The sequence below is a fragment of the Lepidochelys kempii genome, chromosome 4 (genome assembly GCF_965140285.1).
Source record: "Lepidochelys kempii isolate rLepKem1 chromosome 4, rLepKem1.hap1, whole genome shotgun sequence".
Classification (NCBI taxonomy): domain Eukaryota; kingdom Metazoa; phylum Chordata; order Testudines; family Cheloniidae; genus Lepidochelys; species Lepidochelys kempii.
Genome location: NC_136383.1, coordinates 57,444,607 through 57,459,241, shown reverse-complemented (window position 1 = coordinate 57,459,241; position 14,635 = coordinate 57,444,607). Strand labels below are relative to the sequence as shown.

The window sequence follows — 14,635 nt, the reverse complement described above, 5'->3', positions numbered from 1 at the left end:
AACAGTTTATCATTAGGTGACAAATGCAATACATCACAAATGCATTTTGTTAAACTGTCTTAATTATTTTTGTTTGTATCATAGTAAATACACCATTCCAAAAAAGCTTTGCTTTTTTCAAAGGGGTGATTATAGGGGTTCTAAGAAGAAAAAGATAAAGGACATTTAAACTGTACACAATTGATCAAACACACACTTACCCTCTAAACTATCAAGGGCTATTCATTTAAACCAGGAGCATCTAAACTTTGTTCAATGGAAGGCCAAGTTAGCAATTTTCCAGGCCCCAAAGGCTTCGTCTGCTTTCATGTGCATAGGCAACCTCAGGCCTCATCCACTTAGAGAAATTTTGCAAAAGCACATCTCACCACAGCTAACAGCAAACAGCGTTACCAAGTTGGGAAACTAGCAGAGAGTGACCGCAGTGTTTTAAAAATTGTGCCATCTAACCCTTCTCAGAGCAGATCTAATCACCATCATGTTTAACATGTCTGCAATTATTATCGGCAATGTTGCCAGCATTGGTAGGGCTGAGGGTGTCAGCAACAGTAGGAAATGTCCAAGCAGTACTCTCTCAATTTTGAATATTATGACTATGAAATCATTCTAGTTCCTCACCATTCAAAAACATTTAAGAAACTAATGAAGTTTCTAATAATTTATTTGAAACCACAAGGTATTCTCCCCTAAGTGCACACACACACATAAATGAATACTAACAAAAGTTAGGAATTTGCATCAAAGGAAAAATATGCTACTCTGAACAAAACTTGTTGCGGTTAGAAATTGCAAGCATCAGAGCTATACTTAGAGCTAAGCACAAAGCTATGTCTTACACCAGTGGTTCTCAACCAGGGGTACGCAGAGGTCTTCCAGGAGGTACATCAACTCATCTAGATATTTGCTAGTTTTACAATAGGCTACATAAAAAACACTAGCGAAATCAATACAAACTAAAATTTCATACGACTTGTTTATACTGCTCTATATACTATACACTGAAATGTAAGTACAATATTTATAGTCCAATCAATTTATTTTATAATTATATGGTAAAAATGAGAAAGTAAGCAATTTTTCAGTAATAGTGTGCTGTGACCATTTTGTATTTTTAGGTCTGATTTTGTAAGCAAGTAGTTTTTAAGGGAGGTAAAAGTTGGGGTTATACAAGACAAATCAGACTCCTGAAAGGTACAGTGGTCTGGAAAGGTTGAGAGCCACTGTCTTATGCGTCTCTGCGGCGAGTGGTACAAAGGGGAACAAAGAAAGGTAATATGGGAAGAGTCCCAAAAGCCACAGAAAAGTGGAACCCACCATTCCTCTTGACCCCAACCTCCAAGCATGTGAAATCCTCTTGCACCAAATCTATGCCATAGGTGTTCCAAGGGTACTTGGGTGAGTAGCAGCAAAGCTGGGAACAACTACTGTGTACACCATCCACCTTTCTGAAAAGGTGGTCATACACACAGCTGAATGTCCAGGCCCACCGACTGAGGGGGAAGAAGGGGAGGCAAAGAAATGGGGCCCAGTCAATTTAAAACAGCCCAGGGGCTCCCGGCCACTGCTGCTTTTAAATCACCCAGGTGGGCTGCAGGGCTCAGAGGCAACGCCGTGGGGGGAGGGGGACAGGAAGGGTCAGCCACCTGCCCTCCCCAGACACCTGCTCGGGGCACTCATCCTAGCAGCCAGCCCCAGCTTGGGAGAGGAAGGGGCGGGACCATAGCCAGAAGGGAAGAGGCGGGGCCAGAGCCTCTCCTCTTCCAGACACGCTGTCCAGCACAGCGGCTGCTCTGGGGCTCAGCTTCTCTAGGGACAGTGGCCGAGCAAGCCAGAGCCCTCCCCGGCATGCTCAGAGTCGGCTCCTTCCTGGGAATCTGAGCTTGGGCAAGGCATGGTGTGGTGACAGCAGCAGCCCTCTCCCTGCCCAGAAACTGAGCCTTGGTGGGGGTGGCCTGCTGCTGTCACAGCCAGGTGCGTTCCCAGACAGCTGCTGTGCTGAACCAGGCAGCATCTGGGAGTGGCTCCAGAGCCTGGCTGCCAGAAGAGCAGCCAAACAGACAGGGGGAGCCGGGCCGGCGCAACAGGAGGACAGAGCACCCTGCCCAGGTAACGTGGGATGGGGTAGAGCGCGGGCGCCCAGGCTGGGAGGAGTCACATGGGGAGGGTTACGCCACGGGGGGTCACGTGTCTCCCCCTTAGCTGGTGCCTCTCTTTGTGTCCTTCCCACTAGTCACCTCTAGCAGGGCTCCTAGGTGTGCGCAGGGTGGTACCGGCGTCAGTGAAGCCCAGGCCGTGCCAGAAGAGTACGCCCAGCGGCGCAGCTGGCATCTTGCCAAGCATCATCAGCGCAGCCAGCAGCATCTTGCCGGGCACCAGTTAGCGCAGGCACAGCACCATGCAAATGTCAGGCGGACTGCGCCCGCACGAGCTGGAGGCCCACTGACTGTTCTGTCCTGGGGCCTGGAATTGCTATCAGCAGGCCTGTGAATGTCACTCCGGGAGCCATTAACTTTTATTCCCCAGCTGCACCTCTCTCCGAGAAGAGAAGGGTATTGCACAAGTAGAGGAGAAAATAATTGGCATATCTTCTAAAAGGAGCCATGTTGGCAGGCGGAGGAGGAGAGGCAAGGCACCACTATGGCAGTGCAATTTCCTTTCCTCGATAGATCCATGTGGGATTTGGAATCCATACCCACACCTCATGCACAGACCAGTTCTAAGAAGGATAATTGTCAGAAGCTCAAAGAGATGAGCTTTACAGGGCTTAGTTTGGTCCTCCTTGGATTTTTCTTAGAGGGTATGATTTGGCCTTATGATATTATGCACCATAGGCTATATTCTGATGTGCAAGCATAATTTATTTGATTTACACACATGCTTAAAGAAGAACATCACCATGTGTAGCACAATAAGTTGTCCCAATGTAACAAGGCATTTCAGCTTTGAAGTATAATTATAAAAATAAACCTTCCTGTTCAACATAACTGCTTTCTGTGCATATTCAAGCTACCTGCTTACTTTCTCAAACATTTCTACTGCAGTTAATGCTGTAATGCCAGTACAGCAGTGAAGAACCAAGCTGAATTTTCTTCTGCCTTCCGGATCACAAACCAAAATCATCAACCGCATTCTAATGGCAAAATCTTTCCTACTGGTAATAAGAAGCAAAAAGAACACAACTTGACTTTCAGTTCCCAGGTTGAGTACACATACCTAGTAGTTAGAAAGACATTTTTTAATTAGGCCTGATCTACGTTACAAAGTAAAGTTGATGTAGGTCCATTTGCGTTGACCTAGTTATGCACGTGTCTACACTAACATTGGTTTCCCATCAGTGTAAGTGGCCTGGTATGGCGATGTAGTAGAACCACCTCTCCCTACTAAGGTTGACACAGTTTCAGCATAGACACTGCATTACTTGGGAAACTCTAACCATCCTCCAGCACCTGTCTCACAATGCCTCTATCCCTGCAATAGTGAACACTCAGTTCAAAGTTTTGAACTCCACTGCCCTGATCGCAGAGACTGGAAGCCTGCCCCATCTTCTAAAACCCCTATGTGTTTTTTTTAAAATGCCTTTTCCTGATTGCCCACCTTGGTCAACACACCGAGCAGCTTACCTTTGTTGCGTGCCCTGCCTAACCAACAAACAATGCCAGCTCCACACACACACAGAGCTGCCTGGAATAGGAAAGTAGCATTGGATTGACTCAGATTGTGGGGAGCAGAAGCTGTGCAGGCACAGCTATGGACAAGCCACAGAAATATTGACATCTATGAGAAGATTGCCCTGGGGATGCTGGCAAAGGGGCATGACAGGGATCAGCAGCAATGCTGCATGAAAACAAAGGAACTATGCCAGGCAGACCAGAAAGCAAGGGAAAACAATAAGAGATCTTATCCTGCCCTGGAGCCGTGTTGCTTTTACAACAAACTGCATGCCATACTTGGTGATGACTCCATCACTGCCCCACATACAAGTGTGGCTATCTTGGAGGAGCCCACGATAGAGAACCCTGTGAGGAGGAAGACACAGCGGGGGACTCCAACCATGCTGCAAGCCAGGAACTGTTTGAAACTCCCTGGGAGTCAGTCCTGGCTGACAAGTGTAGGTGAGCCTGGTGATGAAGGGGAAGGAAGCGTGGGTAAGCGCGTACATGCATTAATCTTAAAATGTGGATTTTGTTTTTCCTTTCCTTCAGACCTCATCTCTACTCCCCCTTTCCTCTGCTTTTGTTCCCCGTTTAAAAATGGCACTTGGCGCTTTTGCAAGTTAAGACAGGTATTGACTTTTCATTCCTTTACTGGTATGTTGCTAGAAAAGGAGCGAGACAGCAGCCCTCCCCGCATTCCCCAAATCACTGCCTGTTAAAATAGTGCAAATATATTCATTGCCACTTCACAATACCTGTACCCAGGGAGAGAGGCCAAACTGTATAGCTAATTACAGGGGTGCTGGAACAATATTTATAGTGGGGGTGTTGATGATGGAAACCAAGTTTTTGGTGTTTGTTATTACTTCTTCAAGCCAGGAGGCATGGCAGCTACCTGCATCAGAGCACCTCCCTTCCTCCCAGCCAGGTCATACTCGCCATGGTTTGAGCTGAAGCTAGGGGCTCCAAAGTTAAAATGTCAAAAAGCATTTCTTATTAAGGATATTTTTAGGAATAATACAAGGCAGTTTCAGAGTAACAGCCGTGTTAGTCTGTATTCACAAAAAGAAAAGTAGTACTTGTGGCACCTTAGAGACTAACCAATTTATTTGAGCATGAGCTTTCATGAGCTACAGCTCACTTCATCGGATGCATACCGTGGAAACTGCAGCAGACTTTATATACACACAAGACTTTATATATATATAAGGGAGTTTGAGACTTAGCTTTCCCTTTCCATTGTGATTGTAAAATCTAATGGTGTATTTTTTATTTTTTTTTTAAATCAGCAACTTCTGGTGTGGACGCATTGGGGTGTCCCACCTGGGGCACTGGAACAGGGACCCCCCCCCCAAGGCCCTCCCACTTTTTGAAAGTGGATGAGCTTGGCTTGTCCATTTTTCACCACAGGCCCGGCCCTTGGCCCCTCCTCTTCTGCCTGCCCACCCCCACTGTCAGGTCGGAAACTGGAACCTGGCCCAGATAAGAGCAACCCAGGAATCCCAGGCAATTGTGGGGAGCCATGGACCTTCTACCTAGGTTTGCCAACTTTCTAATCACACAAAACCGAACACCCCTTCCCCGCTCCTTCCTCACCCCTTCTTTGAGGCCCTGTCCCTGCTCGCTCCATCCCCACTCCTTCCGTCGCTCGGTCTCCCGCCACCCTCACTCACTCACTCACTTTCACCGGGCTGGAGCAGGGGGTTGGGATGCAGGGGGGGGTGAGGGCTCCAGCTGGGGGTGCAGGCTCTGGGGTGGCCCAGAAATGAGGGGTTCAATGTGCAGGAGATGGCTCCGGCCTAGGGTGCGGGGTGAGGACTCCAGCTGGGGGTGCGGCTCTGGGGTGGGGCCAGGGATGAGGGTGGGATGCAGGAGGGAACTCTGGGCTGGGGCCAGGTGATTCAGAGTGCGGTAGTGGGGTTCAGGCTCCGGCTGGGGTGTGAGCTCTAGGGTGGGACCGGGGGTAAGGGGTTTGGGGTGTAGGAGAGGGCTCAGGACTGGGGAAGGGGGTGGAGTGTGGGAGGGGGTGCAGGCTCCGGGAGGGAGTTTGGGTGCAGAAGGGAACTCCGGGCTGGGAAGGGGATTGGGGTGCGGGAGGGGGTTCAGGGTGCAGGGCCCCGGCAGCACTTACCGCAGCAGGAGCAGGGCCACAGATGGGGCAGGGCCTTGTGGCCCCCCCCCACTTTTAGGGGGAATCTGTCATCCCACCTCCACACCATCTTAATGTCTGACCCTAATCAAGAGAAGTTTAGGGAGGATATGTACCAGAGGTCCTCCAAGTTACAGCTACCTCAGACTGTGATAAAAGGGCTTGGAGGGCCCTTCATAATGAGACTACGGAGAAAGACAGAGAATAGTGAGGTCTGTTGCTGGAGAACAGGCTGAGGGACTGGGAGGTGCAGTGGGAAATGCTCCAGGGCATAATGGGTTTGCTCAAGCAGCAAACCCAAGTGTTTCAGACCATGATTGACCTACAAGTCCAAAGAACCTAGACTCAGCAACCTTTGCAGTCGTAGGAGAACTCCATGTTTGCTGCCTTCTACACCTGCTTCCACCCCACACACACACACATTACATGTGGCACCGCAATATACATTCTTACCCCTAGTACTCCATGCTGAGACACAAAAAGTGACATATACTAACCTGTAAAACCACAGATTGGTGTGTATGTATGTAGCCACAATGGATTGCACAGAGCTACTGTTTACAAACATGGACAAAAATGTTTATTGTTTACTTCCATTTCAATTTGGGATTGTAAACTGTGGTTCACGCTCAGTTTGTGTGTTTGTTTGCACCCTAATTTTGTTAACTGCTGATGTGCACACAATGAAGCTCTATATTTGTAAAGTCAAATTATCTCTATTAGTTCACACCAAGCATTGTAGAACAAACAGCAGCAGGAGGCAAAGAATCAACCACATTTGTAAATGTACACCAAGCATTAGAAAATTCATAGAAACATACAGAATATTATAGAATACACAAGACAAACTCTGTTTCATGAAAATCAACAGAGAACGCTATTGTTGCTGTTAAAATGCTCCTTTAAAGTCGCCCTCAGTCACATAGCTCCATGGTTGCCTCTTCTAATAGCCCTTGTCCCTGGCTGTTCAGATTCAATAGACAAGAGCCAGTCAACCTCTCCCCTCCACTCTGGCAGCAGCGTTTCCCCATTCACTTCACAGATACTATGCAGGACACAACCAGCAGCTATAATCACTGGGATGTTTTTCCTTGATGAGATCCAATCTAGTCAGTTAACACAACTAGTAACCCCTCAATCTACCAAAAGCACATACAACAGTTATTCTGTACCTGCTGAGCCATTAGTTGAATCTTTCCGGCGAGCATATGACTTTGTGAGCCAGAGGAGTAAAGGGTAGGCTGAGTCCCACAGAATATCTCGGGGCATCTCAACATCTCCAATGTCAATGCACAAGACGGAGAAGAGTGTCCCTGTTTGCAGCCTTTTTTAAAAGTCCTGTGTTTTTAAAGATGCAGTCATCATGTACCTTCCCAGCCCATATTAACATCAGTGAAACATCCCTGGTGATCCACTAGCATTTGCATAACCATAGCAAAGTAGCCCTTTCTGTTGATGTACTCTGTGGCAAGGTGGGCCAGTGCCAAAATAGGGATATGCGTGCTGTCTGTCGCCCGACTGCAGTTTAGGAAACCCACTGCTACAAATCAATCCACTATATCCTGCATATAACCAAAAGTCACATTCCTGTGTACCAGAAGATAACAATGGCTCCCAGTGTGGATTTTCCAACTCCAAAATGATTGCCTACTGACCAATAGGAATTTGGTGTTGCAAGTTTCCAGAGCGTGATCCCAACTTGCTTTTCCACTGTCAATGGAATGCTTTTCCACTCATTTTGGTGTTTCTGCTCTGGAGGACTGGAGCACACTTGACACACAAATCCAGGAATGTGGCCTTTTGCATCCAAAAGTTCTGCAGCCACTGCTAGTCATCCCAAACCTGCATTACGATGTGATTCCACGACCAATCAGCGCTAATTTCTCAGGCCCAAAATTGGTGCTCCACTGTGAGGAGCTGCTCCATGAATGCCAGGAGCAACCTGGCATTGTTTTTCACTATGACCATCAGCATCACCCATCTCTGCATCACAATCCGAATTGTAGCAGTACACCCTCAGGATGTGCAAATAATGGAGAATAGTGCATCCTTGTATTAGCAATGCACAAGAGAATTGTGCTTAGGCTCTGCAATCTCCATACTTCTGTCACAAAGACGGCAGACATCGAAATGAGCCTCATGGGACAGTGGGGGTTTTAAAAAATGGCATCAAATTTATGAGATTTGGAGATTATAATGGGATGTGGAAAGTAGCCTGTTGGGAACTTAACCCCTACCTTTCAGAAGTCTCTTGGTGACTCACTACTATCCCACAAAGCATTGCAAGTGTCCCAAAAGGCATGGCGCCATACTGCGGTGAGGGGCATAGTAGGATACCTCTGCAGGGTGTACCACACTTTCCATCAATGTCACGCTGATGCATGCATAGTGCCAAAACAAGCAGCCAAGTCTGCACATGCCCAAACAATATACAAACTTCAGCGGCTGTACGGTGATTTAATTTGCATCGACTGAATTTTGTAGTGTAGACATAGCCTCATAAACTGAGCAAGTTTTATATGCTCACAATGAAACCTAGAACTAATAACTACAATATGTGAAACCAAACGAAATGTACACACTGGAGATAGGTCCAGAAATATAGCTCCATTTACAACAGTTATTCATTTTTAATACTTAAGTTGTTGCATCCTAATATAAAACTTAAAACTAACCAAAAAGTTTAGTTATTTTATTAGTTTCCGATGTTACTTTAGGGTACGTACACTAGTTCTAGAACACTGAAATGCGACATTTCACTTTAAATTTCAGATCCTGACCCATCTCTCACTACAGCCCTTCAAAAGTACAGCTAAAAACATGCAAGTTTGCTCTGAATTCATTCAAAACATGAAATTTTATATGCAGTCACTGAAACTTATCAGAGAATCAAAGCAGGTCCAGAGCACATAGCAGTTAAAACATCAGCAGTCAGCCTAATTCTACCACTCCCACCATGGCTTGAATTTGAAGCTGGCTATGTTGTAGCCCAAGATAGAAGCCTGCATCTTATTGGGGCTTTTCAATCGCATTAATCTAATTAAGTTAACATGATTAAAAACATATACCACCTCTTGGTTATATCTGTACTAGAATTTTTACCTAGACATGCATGTATCCTGTGTGTCCTGGAACAAATGTTTGAGGAGTGTCCACTCTAGACCAGTGGTTCTCAAACTTCACTGCAACGCGACCCCCTTCTGAAAACAAAAATTACTTCATGACCCCAGAAGGGGGGACCAAATCCTGAGCCTGCCTCAGTCCCGCCATCCCGGGACATTGTGCTGATTTGATTTCTAAGCTTGCACTCTGCCCTGCATGGATGCTGCTGGTGCAAACTAAAAAAGTACTTAGGTCACATTAACATAGTCCTCTTCAAACAGAACTACGTTTACACTGGGTTTGAACATGAACTAGGTAACTTTTAGTTCACACCAACAGTGTCACACAGAGAAGTTAGAGCGCAACATTTTGGTTTACTCTGCAGTTCACACCCCTACCACAGCAGAGTCAACCCCTGAGACAAAGGTTATGAGGACAGTGTCCTGAGAAAAGGGTAATGAAAAACGAGCGTGTACCAACTATACTAGGGGCACTATCTTTGCTCTAAATGTGGGAACGGTATGCCAATGCTCACTTAGCACAGGGATGAGTTATGTTTGAGAGAGAATGCAAGAGCCATAATAAGGTTATCCCAGGATGAACACCAAGCCAAATTATTAGAGTTAAATATCACGTTAAATATCGGAGTATGCAACTCAAATAAGGGGTAGCCTATATTCCACACCACTACCAAGAGCTGAAAAAAGATTGTGCTATAAGACTTTCTGTGAGAGTGGCTGAGGTGGTGTTTGCAGTGTAATAGTACAAGATATTCAAAGGTAAGAGCAGCAATATTTGTATACATAAATCAAACATTTTAAGAGCTGTGTTATATATTGAAAAGACCTCAATACTTCTTAAGAGAATAGCTTCAAAAGTTTAGCTTCCAAGGGAACAAGAAGTCAGTAAACCTGAACAGTTACAAATATGCACTCAGAGGCATAATTAGCCTTTCCTTTGAAACGAAAAAGCAGATACAGAATTTTAAAATTCAAATTTGGTGTGACAGACTCCAACAAATCAATGTCAGAAGCTGTCTTCCCAGTTTCTCAGTTCTCAGTTATTAGACTGGAAGCCTATAGAAAGGCTTGATGCCATTTTAAAAAAAAGAAAACAAATACAACCCACAGTTTTATTTTTAATAATTTGTAATTTAGCCAGGACCAAGATACAGATGCAGTGAAATCCAAAGCAGAAAATTCAGAATGAAAATAGCAAACTCATAAAGGAAAAGCTATAATCAGTTTCCAAAGTCAAAACAAATTATAAACTCCCTTCTTTTTTCCATACACATCTCATCAATCTTTTTTGTTCAATAAATAGATAAAAAAAATGTCAGTAGTAGAAAATGGTTGAGCAAATCTATCTAGAGAAAAACAACAGAGAAAGGCATCCTAGGGTTCTGGCAACTCTGCACTGCAACCATGTTCTCCACCACAGCAATGTATCAAAGGGATAGTTTCCCTTTGCAACCTCTTGTACTTTGAGAGACAGACTTCCAGACTTCAGGCTCTTTCACTTTCTTCTCCTCCAGCCTCTCTCTAACCTCTACATACATGAAGCCCTACTAGCAATGGACAAAAAACACAGTACATTACGGAATTAGTCCCAGAAATCAGTTCCAAGCAGCAGACCCCTGCACCTGTGCACAACAGCCCTTCTGAAGTTTATGGGACACTGTGTAGACAAATGGAATAATCTGCACAAATCCAACTGCAGGATCAGAGCCTAAATCAGAAATTTTTTCACCTTCCAATCCATAATTTCGTCCTCACTTGTTTTTACAAGTTTTATTGTAGAAAGTACATTAACATCACAAGATTATAATCCAAAATGAGCACAGAACTCTATCAAAATTCGCAGAAATACTGAACTGATGATCTAACAATATTGTTCTATTGCTTTGACTTGGCAAACCTGTCAACTGATCAACTATTATTTGACCACAGTCAAATCTCATCAAACATCTCAGCAGGAATCTCCTGATGTACATAATGTCTTGATTGTATCATGTATATTTCCATTTTTCAGAACTTAATTTCACTGTGTTTTGCACTTTCAGAATTAAAATATGTAAATTAAGAAACTTGTTTTTTGTAAGTTGGTATAAATAAGGCTAAGCCTATTGGAAACCATAAAGTCTTATTCTTTTTTGTTACTGTACCAATAAATCAGTTCTTTAAGATATATGGACCATTTTTGACATTTGACAATATTTTAATCAATATTTGTCTGGTCATCTCACCAATTATTTATGGACCGGTCAAATGCCCAACCTTGTATATCACTAGTAGGTAAGAGACCTAATTTTGATTCTGTCTCTCTTATCTCCCCCCTCTCTCCAAAAGCTGGAAATACTCTAGAGGCATCATCCTTAAGTCCTCAGCAAGTGAGGCTCCAATCCTGCAAACAACTCCATGTGGGTGCATGAATCACTGAAGTTAAGTGGACACTGTGTGGACACAGAGGAATGGAGCACTGTGCAGGATCGGGGTCTTGCACTGTTCAACAGCAACCAACTAGGTAAAAAGCAGCACTGCCAGCTACTGAAGAAGTCCATTCTGGCTCAGCTGGGAGGAAGATGGCTACGATTTGGAAACGTAAAGAGGCACAATAAATTAGAAATCTAGTCTTTTGTAATTGTTCAAAGTAGTTTCAGGTACAAACATCTGCTCCCAAATTCCCGAATCTGTAGGGCCCTACCAAATTCTTGGCCATGAAAAACCATGAAATCTGGTCTTTTGTGTGCTTGTACCCTGTACTATACAGATTTCACAGGGGAGACCAGTGTTTCTCAAACTGGGGGTCCTGACTCAAAAGGGCATTGCAGGGGCGTCACCGGGTTATTTTAGAGGGGTTGTAGTATTGCCATCCTTAGTTCTGCACTGTCTTCAGAGCTGGGTGGCTGGACAGCGGCGGCTGTTGGCTGGGCACCCAGTTCTGAAGGCAGCCCCCTGCCAGCAGCAGCGCAAAAGTAAGGGTGGCAATACAATACCATGCCACCCTTACTTCTGCACTGCTGCCTTCAGAGCTGGGCAGCCAGAGGATGGCGGCTGCTAATTGAAGGCCCAGCTCTGCAGGCAGCAGTGCAGAAGTAAGGGTGGCAATACCAGACCATTCCATCCTTACTTCTGTGCTGCTGCGAGCAGTGGCTCTGCCGCCTTCAGAGCTGGGCTCCCAACCAGCAGCTGCTGCTCTCCAGCTGCCCAGTTCTGAAGGCAGAGCCACCACCAGCAGCTGCGTAGAAGTCAAGGTAGCAGTACCGAAACCCCACACACAATAACCTTGTGACCCCTCCCCCCAGAACTCCTTTTTGGGTTAGGACCCCTACAGTTACAACACCCTGAAATTTTCCGATTTAAGTAGCTGAAATCATGAAATTTACACTTTTAAAAATCCTATGACTGTGAAATTGACCAAAATGGATCGTGAATTTGGTAGGGCCCTACCTACTTGTTTTGGGGATTTTACGGTCACGCTTACTTATTTTTAAGTGTTTTCCTGCTCTTTGTTGCTGGGTGAGAAATCCATGCAAATAAGGGAAACCAACCAATCATAAAGGGAAAACATGAAAAAGACTATAATGCTGCCAAATGCACAAAGTTATAGAAATCATAGCCATTGATCCTGGAAGCTCTTCCATGCTGGCAGATCTTTGTGCCAATGCAGAGCCCCATTAAAGATAGTGGGCCTCCACATGGGCACAACAATGTATATCTGTGGAGCATGTTGCAGGGCCAGGACCTTAGGTGTCACCTGCAACAACGATTGACAGAAGAAATGTCACACATTAGTATGATTTTTAACATACTGTCAAACATTTTTGGCAGTGTTCCTTTAATAATAGGGCAACACAGGAAATACCTTATCAGGACAGACCAATCAACTGGTCCACATTCTCAGGCATTTTAGCTCTATAAATTGTTGTACTCTATGGTTCAGTCTGGAAAGAGGTGGGGATTGTAAGCCACAAAAAGAAATGTGGAAACAGCCTGCTATGGGATGTGAACTTCCTTAGCAAAAAACAAAACAAAACAAAAAAACTGTATTACAACATAAACAACAAACAGAAAACAGCTCCCAAAGGGAGAAAACTGATTAACCCACGCAATCATCTCTTGTGTAATATAACAAATAGTGGTATAAATGCTCCAGATGTATGAATTACATTTATACTGTGAAAGTAATCTTTGAAATAAATTAGTATTTTCTTTTATCCAGTACTAGGTGTTTTGCAGAGGAATAGTCAGTACTCAGTGTCTCTGCTATCAGAGAAGTTTGTGGCTAAGCCTGTGCAAGTTACATTGCTAAAGCAGGCGGTTTGCATTAAAAGAGGGAAACCTTTCTTCCCTTCAAGCAAGAAGATAAAGGCGCTTAAGAGGGAATTATTTCCAATGACCTATATAATTTCATCAGTCCTCCGGCTGCTATTCGTAGAGGAGATCTAACTTCCTAATGAGATAGAGTCAACAGCACAGCCCTTCCTGGGGGAAGCTAGAGAGCCGGTCCAATCCATTGGGAAATGGGACAATGATTAGCACCGAGCTCGAACAAACAAAAGGCGGTAGAAAAGCGCCCTCGAGTTTCACCAGCCTCGGCCCTGTCCCTGCCACCGGCACCATGCACCCAAGCGGAGGCGGACTGAAGGAGGCCAGTTTTGTTCAGGGGCTGGGCTGAGGCATCGCTCCTGTTGCCACACGCAAGGTCAAAGCGGCGGCGCCGAGCCTGGCCTCCCTCCGTGCTGCCAGCGGCGGCGCGTCCCGTACGCCGCCCAGCAGCCACGGGCGCAGGTGACGAGCTCCCGAGCCCAAGGGCAGCGCGGGCCCGCGCTTTGGCTCCGGAGTTGCGCATGCCATTTCCGCGCGCGCGGACTCGTGCGCAGCGCCGCCTCCCTGCCCAGCTCGCGGGCGGCGGGGGATCTCGGCCAGCGCCCTGCCCCGGGCCCATCCCCTGCAGACCCCCCCCCCACCACACGCCTCGGGGCAACTCCGTCCCCGCGCGTCCCCCCTCTCAGCACCTGGCCCGCCCCGCCGCCCCGTGCCCGGGCCCGTATCGGGCGCGGGGAGCCGCCCCAGGCCAGGGGAGCCCCGGAGAACAGCCCTCACCCACCCCCCGATACACACACACACACACGTGGGCGCCGCTCGCCAAACGAGCGAGTAAAGCGCCTACCTGGCTGGGGCCCCCCTCTCCGCTGTGACCCGGGCCGGAGGAATCCCGGGAGCGGCTCGGCAGCCGCGGGAAGAAGGGGAGATGCAGGCGGCCGCCTCTGGCTCAGCTGGCGCCGCGGGAGGGGCAGGAGGAGGCAGCTCCCACGAGCAGCAGGTAAATCCCTCCTGGTTGTTAAGCAATAATCCTCCGGCGCTGGGGAGGAGCCGGAGCGGGGGACAGGGCGCCGTCCTCTGCAGCCCCCGGGGCTGTGTTTTGTTACCCCTGGGCGGTTACACCGGCACCTCCAACTCGGGGGGGGGGCGCTCAGAGCCTTTCAATAGCCCCCACAGCAACTTGGGAACAACAATAAAGTTTGTGTAACTAGGAAGCCCGGGCCGATTGTGTGACTCACCTCGAGCCCCAGACTCCCAACAGCGGGAGGAGGAGCCGGGGCTGAGGTGGAAGCTGTCCTACCTCAGCGTCCCCTGCTGCTGCTGCTGCGCCCCCTTCAGGCTGCCCTCGTGCAAGCGAGCCACCCCGCCCTAAAGGAACTGGGCGGCTGCCGTGCCTGCTCCAGGTG

At 46.9% G+C, this 14,635-nt stretch overlaps 1 protein-coding gene across 2 annotated transcripts in view; it reads right to left on the bottom strand.

Moving 5' to 3' along the window:
- FHIP1A (FHF complex subunit HOOK interacting protein 1A) overlaps positions 1-14,237 on the bottom strand; it is a 140,657-nt gene extending 126,420 nt beyond the window's left edge. For both annotated transcript variants that reach the window (XM_073341346.2, XM_073341348.2), the window contains exon 1: positions 14,077-14,237. The gene's annotated coding sequence lies outside the window, so the exon portion shown is untranslated. The remainder of the gene's footprint in view (positions 1-14,076) is intronic.
- Between the last annotated feature and the right edge of the window lie 398 nt (positions 14,238-14,635).